A 13,253-nucleotide genomic window follows, 5' to 3' on the forward strand; every position below is an offset into this window, starting at 1 on the left:
ACCAGTGGAGTCAGATGGTGGGAATGATCTTGTACCTGACCAATATAGTGTTATGGCTACTTTAAATGGCCATGCAAATCACCAATATAATGAAACAGCCGGGATGGTCCTGTAACTGACCAATAGTGTGTTGTGGCCAGAATACTTTATTAAATGACCAGTGGAGTCAGATGGTAGGCATGATCTTGTACCTGACCAATATAGTGTTATGGCTACTTTGAATGGCCATGCAAATCACCAATAGAATGAAACAGCCTGGATGGTCTTGTAACTGACCAATAGTGTTATGGCCAGAATACTTCATTTACTGACCAGTCGGATGGTTGGAATGGTCTTGTAACTGACCAAGAAAGAGGGTTTTTTAACATTTTTCGGACTTAATGTTTGATTCCACTCATTGATGCATTGTTTCTTTTTCTCTAGTATTTAGTATTGGTTGAATTAGAAAACACAGAATACAATTCATGTTTAATTCAGAGAACAATTTACTTGTCATAAAAGTGTTCCGGTAAATTAAGGAGAAAATGGATTCCGAATAAAAGTGTCTCCAACACTAACAAATCCACTATGACTGAAGTAATACCAAATCAAATGACTTCTTCTCAATAGCCACAAGGCCCAGGGTACTGAAATTGGGCCTGTAGCGTGCTGGGATGAAGGGCTACCAAATTTGGTCAAATGAATGACCTTGACCAACTTTCAAGGTGACAGGGGTCAAATGTCTTAAAATCTTAAAACAGCTTCTTCTCAATAACCAAAAGGCCCAGGGTACTGAACTTGGGCTTGTAGCATGTTGGGACGAAGGGCTACCATGTTTGTTCAAATGAATGACCTTAACCCACTTTCAAGGCCACAGGGGTCAAATATGTTAAAATCTTCAAATAACTTATCAATAACCAAAAGGCCCAGGGTACTGATATTGGGCCTGTATCATGCTGGGATGAAGGGCTACCATGTTTGTTCAAATGCATGACCTTGACCCATTTTCAACCTAATGTCCTTGTTCGACATTCAAGGTTACAGGCGTCATATGGTTACATCTTTTAATAGGTTCTTATGAATCAAACACTGATATTATGCCTGTAGCTGTATTTTAGTCCACTTTTAAGATTACAAGTGTGAGATTAATACATCTGTACCAGGTGATTTTAAAAACTTTTAACGACTTCTTCTGTATAACAAAAAGGTCCAAGGTGATGATATTTGGCCAGAAGGATGTTGGCATGAAGGGCTACAAATTTTGTTCAAATGAATGACCTTCGTCCATATTCAAGGTCACAGGGGTCAAATATGTTGAAATAACTTTAAACAACTTCTTCTGAATATCTAAAGCACAAAGGGTGATTGCTTGTTGGTGTGAATGACCTTGACACACTTTCATGGTCACATCTGGTCCATAGTGCAGAAATCTTTAAAAGTCATCCTCTCAATAAACAAAATGTATAAGGTGGTGATATTTGGCAATTTGCATTCTGGGAGGAAGGGCTATGAAGTTTGTTCACCATAATGTCCATTTTTGACTTTCAAGGTCACAGGGGTCAAACGTGTTTTAATCATTTAACAGGTCCTTCTGAATGACTTTAAGTCAAGACACTGATATTTTGCCTGTAGCTTTATTTTATTCCACTTTATGGTAACAATTGTGAGATTTATACCAGGTGAGCGATGCAGGCCCATTTGGCCTCTTGTTTAACTCTACTAACAGCTATGGTCATTTAAGGACGTGCCAGGTTTTGGTGGTGGAGGAAAGCCGAAGTTCCCGGAGAAAAAACACCGACCTACGGCCAGTACCTGCCAACTGCCCCATGTAGGCCTCAAACCCGCGACCCAGTGGTGGAGGGCTAGTGGCTTGGCCACTGCGGCCCGATTTGTGATTATCCTGCGCCAACAAAACCTTGAATGTCATTAAACATTAACAGGATGTAAAACCCACAACAAGCAAGATTCACATATTGTTGTTATTTTGACGAGAGGAACATGCTCCCTTAAATAACTTGACCTCTTTATCTGTCGATGATAAATGATGATAAATCGTTGTTGTGTTTCCAGGGGACGGGTGAGGAACTTCAGGTGGTACGGGACTCGCTACATAACCTGTGTCTGAGCTTCAAGGGTACGGATCCCCAGCAGTACACGATAGACACACTGGAACAGAGCTTGTCAGCTCTCCTCGATAAAATCTCGATGTCCGCAACCTCTTCGGTCGGCTGAGGGGACGCACAGGTAAATTCTTCACAAATCGAGTAAATTCCATCCTTTTACGTCAGGGACTCGCAGGTAAATTCTTTACTGATGTGAAAGGTCTGACAACTCTGTCTGCTCTAGAAACCAGCTCGATACCCTCTAAATTCTTTGTTAAGAACATAATACAAGTGAGGTACCGTATTTATCTTACAATAAACCCATGCCTGGTAATAAGCCCACCCTTATCTATTGCAGCTCAGTAAAAATGCAAACACATGCTATTTCATTGTATTATAATATATAGAGTCTACCTTCCTAATTTAAGTTAGAAATTTTGTATCGGCCCCTGGGCTTTTTTGCGGATAAATACTTCTGATATTGAATGAGAGGTCACCTGAGTGCATTTAGCTCTATTTGTTTGGTGGGAATTTTTGTCAAGCTCCAATTCTATCAAAGCAGCAATGAGGAAATATATGAGTTCTACACACATGTTCTAGTTACTGAATGAAATATTGGTTTGTATCTTTTTTATTTTAGACTAAGCTTTAGCTATAGAACATGTCCTGTTATTGAAACAATAAGTAACGGTTCAGATCACTTGAGCTACATAAGTGATTGTATTTATGGTGCAGTGTAAACAAGCTCTATTGTCACCATCTGTCCAGCAGAATTATGGCGTAATAAAGAGGTTCTGTGATACAATGAGGGGAACCCTTAAAAGAAAAGGAAAAGGGGTCGCAGAATTTGTTGGCAATTAATGAGATGGCGAATAAAAATTATTGATATGATATTGAGTGTATGCTGTAAATGATGTCCTGGTCAATTGACAACTATTTCTTGTTGTTTTTCCAGAGTGGTCATGACGTTACGTCACGGCGCCTGAACTTCGACTCGACGGGCGACGTTCGCCGATCCCCGTTCACCTCCATTCCGGGTAGTCAGACAAGTGAATGGCCCTGATCAGGCATATGTTGGACATAACTTACACCTAACTGGGACTTCCAAACTTTCCTATTGACCTATTATATACTCTACACTATAGGATTGTCTGCCTTTACAGAATTTCTGAAATGATTGCCTGAATAACTCCTGAATAATTTTGTTTAACAATATTTTCTAAACATTCAGTATCTATTAACCATTTCACCACTGTAGACCATAATAGCCTCATCCAAATGAATGTATGGTAGAGTCTACTCAAGTTACCTAGGGGTGAAAGAGTTAAATAAGAGTAAAGTTAAAGAAACTCCGGTCCCTAAACTGTCAGACACCTTTCCAGTTGAATATGATCATTTGTGTGATGGTAAAGTGTGTCTGTTTGCAGGTTTTCCCTACAATCATCTAGACGGCGGTGGCCAGCCGACCACATCTACACCCATCAGCTCTAAGGAGTCCACAAAAGTATTATACTTCACCGATAAGTCCCTTAGTCCATTCTCCTACACCATACGTAAAAGGTAGGTATACTTCACCGATAAGTCCCTTAGAGGAACAGGAGAGTTGTCTCCCTTGACAATATTTACTTCCTGTAATGTAAAGTGTTGACTAACAAAGAGGAACTACTCATGGGTCGGAATTTCTTGGAAGTGTAGTAAACTTATTTTGTTCAGACAGGATTATCGAGAAAAGTTTTACTACATTTAAATATTTTATAGAACACCTCTTCAGAAATGTTCCTCGTGTCCAATCTAACTCATTTTGATTCACTTTTGTACACCACTGAAACCTCGGAAACGTCAGAACAAGTTACATTTGATATAGTTGCTAGTGCTTTTTGTCCTTTCGTCACTGTGATATTCTCCGCCACTAGCAGCTTTCTCACTGCCTATATCGAGCGTCACCACGCTTCTGTTAATATTTGTGAGGTCAGTTTTACCTCTGACTTGTTACGTTGAACAAGGACAAGTAACCGTTCTGTTCTACAAGTCCTCTGTCCTCTGTCCTACAAGTCCTCTGTCCTCTGTCCTACAAGTCCTCTGTCCTCTGTCCTAAGTCCTCTGTCCTACTAGTCCTCTGTCCTCTGTCCTACAAGTCTTCTGTCCTCTGTCCTACAAGTCCTCTGTCCTACAATGGTCTGTCCTACAAGTCCTCTGTCCTACCTTATAAAAGTGCTTCGTATCTAACCCAGCTCATACGTCTTGCTTCCATTTTGATCGGTGCCAAATTTCATCGTTTTTATAGTCCATTCTAGGATTATGAACTTCTAAGTGACTATATTCTATGGATGATTGTATAGTTGTGCGAAACTTTATTATGTGCGACAAGATATTCTTCATTTCTTGTAGTGAAGGCATGCATACGTTATAAAATCACTGTAGAAGACCCCTCGTGCGCTAACATCCGGGCCAACAAGAGTGATTAATATAAGTTAATGAAGTTTTTTTTTTTTAATTTAAAATCACTGATCATGATTAGAAAGTTAATTGAGGAAATCTTGACAGATTACAAAATTTAGCGAAGGAAATTTGTACTATTTACTGTATATTTCATGGCTGACTAATGTTTCAGCAAACATCCCTGACTGTGTACTCTTATAGTAAATTATGTTATCAGTGACAAAAGCGGAGCAAAACTTAACTGTATGAACCCATGTAACTACTTTTTCCTGATTATCAAGAATGCTTTTATGACAAATCCTTTAATTACCTAAAAGGTCAAATTTTCTGTGCTAAATTATCCATTCTATATGATTAATATAGAGATATCTGTCTAATCTGACACCCTGTGGAACACGACATTGTTCAGATAAACCTGTCTAATCTGACACCCTGTAGGGCACAACAAATATTTGAGTTTATTACCCCGTCTTTTCCGACACATTCAAAGGTATACATTGGTCAAACATTTTGTTATGCAAAATATTAAGTCTTCACATAGACTATTGCCTAAGCTTGATCATGTAATCGTTGATTAAATATTTCACTGTGTATCATATTATAGCCTGACCATTGAACATTGATTTATGATGGGGTCAAAGTTCAAGGAAGTAGCTTCATCTGGTCGTATGATCATTCCATGTACATGTCACGGTGTGTGTAGGTAGAAATGATGTGCTTCCTCGATATCCAGGGGTTAGGCTCACTTACGCTCTCTGCTCCCCTGGAATATGTCATAGCAAAATGGAAGGCTCAGTGTTCGCCACCTTGTGGATGAGACAAGAAGACTAGTTTGATCCTTTGANAGTAAAACTTCTCTGTGATCTTCAAGGAACAGGTATCAGTTTAGTGATTGGTCAGATTTTTTTTACCAGAGACCAATCAAATAGCTAGTCACGTGCCTTAAATTTTGCTATGATATATTCTAGGGGTGCAGAGAGTGAAAGTGAGCGTACCCCCTGGATATCGAGGATGGTAATGTTTTATATATACAATTTACAATGTCAAATATTTGATAATCAAGTCATTTGAGGCTGTATAATCTTATTGTATAATCTTTCTGTTCTGCCAGTATTTTTTAAGTATTTTTTTGTTTGTAAACTGCCTTTGATATCTTCAAGTAAAGATTTGTGAATTTTACAAGTTGTAAAAATACACCCAGTTCATTTTTACAATAATTTGCAGCTTGGTTGGTCAAATAAAATATTCTTGTTTTGAAATTTTGTTTCATTGTTAAAAATCAAAACATTAAGATATTCAAAAACTTTTATTTTTCGAAGTTAGCAGCAAAGTTTAATTTGTGGGACCAATTAGGTTAACTTCTGGTATAGCTGTACATTCAAACCTGTATAATAACAGGTACATTTTTGGGATCTAACAAATCAATTGTTATATTTGGTAAATTGTACGAGAAGTGGAATTACACTTTTACTACCTATTCAACTACACAAAAAATAAAGAATGTGTTTTATTTTTAATTTTGTTAAATTAGATGTTATTTTTCAAAATGGCAAATTACGAATTACTTTACAGGAAGTGATGATAGATGAACAAATCTTAAAATAGTGTCGCTTACCGGTATATAAATCTGTCTCCGAAAATATTTAAACATCGACTTCACACTATTACGCAATCATAACTGGTGCAATATACATAATATGCTCGCACAACATGTGTAAATGATGTTATTTCATTACAACTGGCGTTACTGTCACAGTTTTTGATCGGTTGCTCATTGTACTGGTTGTCTGATATTTCAGTGTTAAATATTTGTTTTTATTTTTTCCTGCAAAGTTTTTCATGTTCATTTGTGCCTTATCTGTACATTGTTGTCCGATCCGGTTACTGTTAAAAAGAAACCACTGTTTCCTGTCTAAAATTTAGGAGGTGCTGATCATGGTTCTAGATCAAATTAATGCTACTTTCATTTTCCATATTGTTATCATTTTGTCATTCTTTATTATTTACATGTAAATGAGAAGGTTATAGTCATTGTTCTAAGCCAATGCAATGTTACTTTCACTATCCATATATATATCATTATTTAATCCTTTAGTAAAATGATTAAATATATGTACTTTAAATATATTTGTGTTTAAATGAAGCGGTGATGTTCATAATGTTCAACCAATGATACTTATGAATATACATTGGTGATGATGTTACTATGTTTCTGAATATTTTCCAAAACCAAACATTTTATTTTCCAATATTTTGTCAACCTTCCTTTGAAAGTTTATCGAGTTTCAGTAGTTCTATAATTTGTATCTGTACTTAAATGATTTAGTAAGACAGCATCAATGACCTCTTCTCCAATCAATCTGTGGTTAAAGTTCTGAGGTCAAGGGTGAAAGGTCATTGGAATGTAATCTCATTTGGTTTGAAATCAGAGCATATTTGAAGTCATATTATCGGTTAGCCTAAAAGAATAAAATGTGGGTGTTTCTTGTTGCCCTACATAACAACTTATTTTTTGACAAATATGCGTTCAGTTTAGACCAATATTTAGATGTAAAACGAGTCAATATCATTGATCTAATAAATTTACCCTATATATAAACATGTACCCCCCACCTAATAACTGATGTTTTAGAGAGTGAAATCAGATACGCAGTTATGTTTTCAGGCCAGAATATTTTGTAGATTGAATTTCCTAGATGACATTGACATGCCATGTTTACATTAATGTTTGTTTTGTGTGCTAAGTTATTTCTGTATAACACAACTATTTATTATTGTGTATTTAGTTCATTGTTAGATTTATTTTTCTGTCTCTTTAAAGATCTGCCATCAATATATACCAGGATATGTTAGACATGTTCTGTCACTCTACACAAGCCTTATTCTGTTTCTTTTGAAATATCTACAAATGTTTTTTGTGTGCATTTTTTCTTAGTTTCATTAATCTCTCAGTACTTCGGTAGTATGTGTATCTGTATGTGTTTCTTAAGTTGTTTAAAATACTACAGCAAAAGTTTAAAACTATAAAATGTTATGTTTGTTCAAATGTTTCCCACTTAGATCTTATATTTCATATGTTTTTAACTTGTTAAATTCATGACAAGCAAATATATTTTCATGACACAAGTAAATTTTCACAACACGCAAACATAAGCTCATAATCATAACATGCAAACAGTTTAATTTGTGTGATATTATCGTGATATTGTTTTACCCCTGCTTTAACTCATTCACCCCTTAAATTTCATAATGAACTATTCCAACGTTTGAATTGGAAGAGTTCAAAAGTGTATTCATGGGTGAATGAGGTAAAGCAGGTGTAAACCACTATCAGTCTTGAGTTATTTTATGCTGTCAGAATTTAAATTTCAGCATCAAACTTTAAGTTTTGGTGTACCTTTAAAATTACATGTACCTCTAAAACAAAAAACTATAAAACATGTTGTTAAACAATGACATTTATTTGTGGAATTAGTATGTATTGTACAACACTATAATATAGGTTTCATTCAACTTGCACTGCCATTAAACACCTGACCTTCCACATATTAAAAACAATATGTATATTACTTATTGAATATTTACATATAAACGCCCTAGATCACCCTATGTGGTGGTCGACATGTAAATACCCAAGATCACTGTACATGGTGGTCCAACTCCCAAGATTCCTGATGAAGTTCTAGTCATTTAACTGTTTATGATTTCCAATGTTTATTTATGATATATGTATAATATTGTCCGTGCGCCCCGGTAATGGCTAGGCGACGTTACTGGTACATGTCGATGTACGTTTAAATGTTCCTTCGGTCTGTGTAAGGAGGGGGGTATCCGTCGATACCTTTATTGTCGTATGTTGATTCCAAGCCTTGGTTTTTGTTGACACATCAGAATAAAGCTTGTTGTAAGAAAATGTTTGTGTTCAAGTTATGTTTTCAATACAAGAAGGAACTTAAGGACATATGCCACCTTACACCTTGAACTGTATATTGGAGTTATCTCCCTTGGACAGTTTAGTTAGCATGATTTAATCATTCAGGATTATATTTGCTAAGGTACAAAGAATTGAGCATGTGTACCAAGCTATATAGATGGTAATACAATTCTGCGAATGTATTCTCTATCACTTACACGGTAAGGGTGTACATACTTTATACCTGTGATTTGTGTTAGAGTTATCTCCCTTAAGGATATATACAACCTTACACATTATACCAGTGAAGTGTGTTAAAGTTATCTCCCTTAAGGATACATACTACCTTACACATTATACCTGTGATTTGTGTTAGAGTTATCTCCCTTAGGGATATATGTTACCATTAACTTTAAGCTGTGATATGGGATATACTAGTTACCATCGTATGGTTTTGTCACTATAAAATCCCACCACATTTAGAAGACATTTAAGCACCAGGGTACAATAAATACATAATCTTATTAATAACATTGCTGAATAATACTAAGTATAACCGAACTTCTATGAGATAAACAGATTCTGAAAAATGGTAAATTTAAGTATTGATCTGCTTATGTTTCTTTCTTAAAATACATCATAATTAATTAACAATATCTAAGAGTGTAATGATATTCCCAATTATCGTTAAAAATTGTGCGCGGAACTTGGTTGAAAAAGGATCACTGTACCACTGACAAACACTGTAACTAAGTATTGGAAACCGATCTTTCTGGCATGACTGTAGCATTGATAAATCATTTCTGTAAAGAAAACTAGACTACACATTTATGACAAAAACCAAAAAAATCAACAACAGTGTGCTTAGTGTAGACCAAGACACAGATTCACTTCTGATTGTTATACTATCACTTCTGATTGTTATACTATCACTTCAGATTGTTAGACTATCACTTCTGATTGTTATACTATCTCTTCAGATTGTTATACTATCACTTCTGATTGTTATACTATCTCTTCAGATTGTTATACTATCACTTCAGATTGTTATACTATCACTTCTGATTGTTATACTATCACTCAGCTTGTTAGACTATCACTTCAGATTGTTATACTATCACTTCAGATTGTTATACTATCACTTCTGATTGTTATACTATCACTTCTGATTGTTATACTATCACTTCACATTGTTATACTATCACTTCTGATTGGTATACTTTCACTTCACATTGTTATACTATCAATTCACATTGTTATACTTCACTTCACATTGTTATACTATAACTTCTGATTGTTATACTTTCACCTATGATTGTTATACTTTCACTTCACATTGTTATAATATCACTTCTGATTGCTATACTATCACTTCTTATTGTTATACTATCGCTTCACATTGTTATACTATAACTTCTGATTGTTATGCTATCACTTCACATTGTATACTATCACTTCTTATTGTTATACTATCACTCAGCTTGTTAAACTATAACTTCCCAATGTTATACTATCACTACACATTGTTATACTATCGCTTCACATTGTTATACTATCACTTCAGATTGTTATACTATCACTTCTGATTGTTATACTATCACCTATGATTGTTATACTATCACTTCACATTGTTATACTATCACTTCTGATTGTTATACTACCACTTCAGATTGTTATACTATCACTTCTGATTGTTATACTACCACTTCAGATTGTTATACTATCACTTCAGATTGTTATACTATCACTTCTGAATGTTATACTATCACTCAGCTTGTTATACTATCACTTCTGATTGAGCTACCTGGTCAACGGGAGTGTCCTGACCAAACTGTGCTACAGTTATATCAAAACGAAAGTTAACGGGAGGTTACTGTATATAGAAAAACGGCAGTATGGTGGGACAGGGATCCTTAAATGATTCTGCCGAACAAATCTCCAGAAAAAATCTAGTTGAAGGCCAAGAAAGCTCAGGCTGTATAGGTACCACTATCAACATTTTAATGACAGTCTTTATGACAAATCACACGAATAGAAACTCTGGTCCAGCAACTTTTCCTAAAATCGCTACAAGTCATATACGACTGAGCAGATTTTGACAAAAATATAGTCAGAAGTATCCTTAGGGGAAAGGGAACACATTTCTTCTGTAAGAATGAAAGGATTTGTTTCATATTTGGTCAGAAGCATACTTGTGTGAAGGGGAACCTATTTTGAAAACCGTGGGGCCTGAGGGGCGGGGCCCAATAGGGAACACATAGTAAATTCTTTAAAATCCTTCTCCTTCTGTAGGAATGAAAGGATTTGTTCCATATTTATTCTGAAGCATCCTTGCGTAAAGGGGAACCAATTTTGTATACAGGGGATCGGGCCCCTGAGGGGCCTGAGGGGAAATAATAAGGGAAATACAGCAAATTCTTTAAAATCCTTCTTCTGTAGGAATGAAAAGATTTGTTTCATATTTGGTCTGAAGCATCCTTGGGTAAAGGGGAACCAATTTTGTATAAACTTTGGGTCTGGCCCCATAGGGGCCTGAGCGGTGGGGCCCAATACGGGAAACATAGCAAATTCTTTAAAATCCTTCTTATTCTGTAGGAATGAAAGGACTTGATCCATATTTAGTCTGAAGTATTCTTCGGTGAAGGGGAACCAATTTTCTATAAACCGTGGGTCTGGCCCCCGAGGGGCCTGAGGGGTGGGGTCAAATATGGGAAACAGCAAATTCTTTAACATCCTTCTTATTCTGTAGGAATGAACGGATTTGTTCCATATTTGGTCTGAAGCATCCTTGGGTAAAGGGGAAACAATTTTGTATAAACCGTGGGTCTGGTCCCCCAGGGACCTGAAGGGCGGGGCCAAAAGGGGGCAATTGGGCTTTATTGATTTAAGCAACTTCTTCTCTGGAACTAAGAGATGGATATCAACCATATTTGACTGGAATCATCCCTTGGTAGTGGAGATTCAAAATTGTACAAATGGTCGGGCTGACCCCCCAGGAGGCTGAGGGGCAGAGCCAAAAGTTGGCAATATTGCTATATTGCTACAAACGACTTCTTCTGCAGAACTATGCTCTGGATATCAACCATATTTGACTGGAAGCATCCTTAGGTGGTGGGGATTCGAAATTGTACAAATGGTTGGGCTGAGGGGCGGGGCCAAAAGGGGGCAATTTGGCTATATTGCTATAAACGAATTCTTCTGTAGAATTATGCCATGGATATCGTTCATATTTGGGCAGAAGCATTCATGGGAGGCAGGGATTCAATGTTGTACAAATGGTCCCTGGGTCATAACTTTGAAACGGTTGAGATCCCCACCCCAGAACTATATATACAAATGCTTGGCATAAAGAGACAAAAGTAGTCATGGTATAAGAATAGACCCTTGGGTCTGACCGAACCCCTGGGGACCTAGTTTCTTAGTCACAGCTTGGAAACAGTTGAGATCCCCACCCTATAACCATGCATATGAATGCACATATGCTTCCAGGATGGCCTTAGGGTCTGCCCCACCCTTGGAGTCTTAACCCCTGGGTCATAACTTCGAAATGGTTAAGATCCCCACCCCAAGACTATATCTACAATTGTTGGACAAAAAGAGACGAATGCAGTCATGATATTAGAACTGATCCTGGGGTCTGGCCACAACCCTAGGGATCTAGTTTCTGAGTCACAGCTTGGAAACAGTTAAGATCCCCACCCTATAACTATACATTAAATTGCTGGGCATGTAAAATCTAATACAGACATACTACAAGAATTGGCATTGGGGTCTGGCATATTCCCTTGGACCTCATTTGGAGAAGATATTCAGGTGAGCGATACAGGCCCTCTGGGCCACTTGTTATGCCTACCGCAGCGTCCATCGTCTGTCCTTCAACTTTTCTTTAAAATGCTACAAGTGCTGAACGGCCAAGTGGATTTTGATTTAATTTGGTCTGCAGCATCCTCAGGCCAGGGGAACACAATTTTGTATAAATGGTGTGTGTGGCCCCCCTGGGGGCAGAGGGGTGATACCAAATAGTGGAAATATAGGTAAAACCTTTAAAATCCTTCTCTTTGGGGCATCAGCGACCACAAAACAGGGTACAGACACCAGCCATGATTGGCTAGTCAAAGGACTTGTACAGGTACCTGGAACTTTGTCTAAAAGTGAGGCGTATGATGCCAGAATTCACATAGGAACTGGACGCATTGACATCACCGGTCTTTTTTGAGCTGGTCTTTGACAACTGGTTTAGCACCTAGATCCGTCCTATCACCCCAGTTTTTTATAGCTATAAACGCCATATGGAAAATGGGAACCGTTGCCAAGGACATAACAGCGACAAAAATCCGAAAATTGGCAGTAACAGAGGTTCGCCAGTCCAAGCCCGAGGCACGGGAGGCTTTAGCCTCACATATGACTCACCGTGCCTCAACATCGAACATCTATTATCAGATGCACGATGGACAGCAGGAAGCGACCACAGTGTCCAAACTGATAGACAACATATTAGAAGTGGACTTCCAAGGGATGAGGATGGAAAAGGAGCAGGGGAGAGCGAGGAGAACAAAATGATGAAGACAAAAGAGGTGAGCCAGTTGAAATTGGCGAATTCGGTATCGAAGAGGAATGCAGAGCTCTCGACGATGCTTTTCAAGAACTGAGCAAGCATCTTTGTTGTACTTATGCAAGTTGCTGATTTGTTCACGAGGCAGGATCCGCCAAGAGGATGTTTCTACCATGTTGTTAACATCGGCAGCAGGATGTGACGATTTTAACGATCGCAACGATTCACAATAAAGCAGCTTTCCGATAGAATTAGGACAGCAAGGAAG

General features: G+C 37.4%; 1 long non-coding RNA gene across 1 annotated transcript in view; it reads left to right on the plus strand.

The window, feature by feature from the left end:
- LOC110464845 overlaps nucleotides 1-4,169 on the plus strand; it is a 21,268-nt gene extending 17,099 nt beyond the window's left edge. The window contains exons 2-4 of the long non-coding RNA XR_002464554.1: nucleotides 2,050-2,223; nucleotides 3,037-3,130; nucleotides 3,509-4,169. This is a non-coding gene — a long non-coding RNA (uncharacterized LOC110464845). The remainder of the gene's footprint in view (nucleotides 1-2,049; nucleotides 2,224-3,036; nucleotides 3,131-3,508) is intronic.
- Nucleotides 4,170-13,253: the final 9,084 nt, after the last annotated feature.

Source organism: Mizuhopecten yessoensis, unplaced genomic scaffold, assembly GCF_002113885.1.
Source record: "Mizuhopecten yessoensis strain PY_sf001 unplaced genomic scaffold, ASM211388v2 scaffold11037, whole genome shotgun sequence".
In the NCBI taxonomy this organism is placed as follows: Eukaryota; Metazoa; Mollusca; class Bivalvia; order Pectinida; family Pectinidae; genus Mizuhopecten; species Mizuhopecten yessoensis.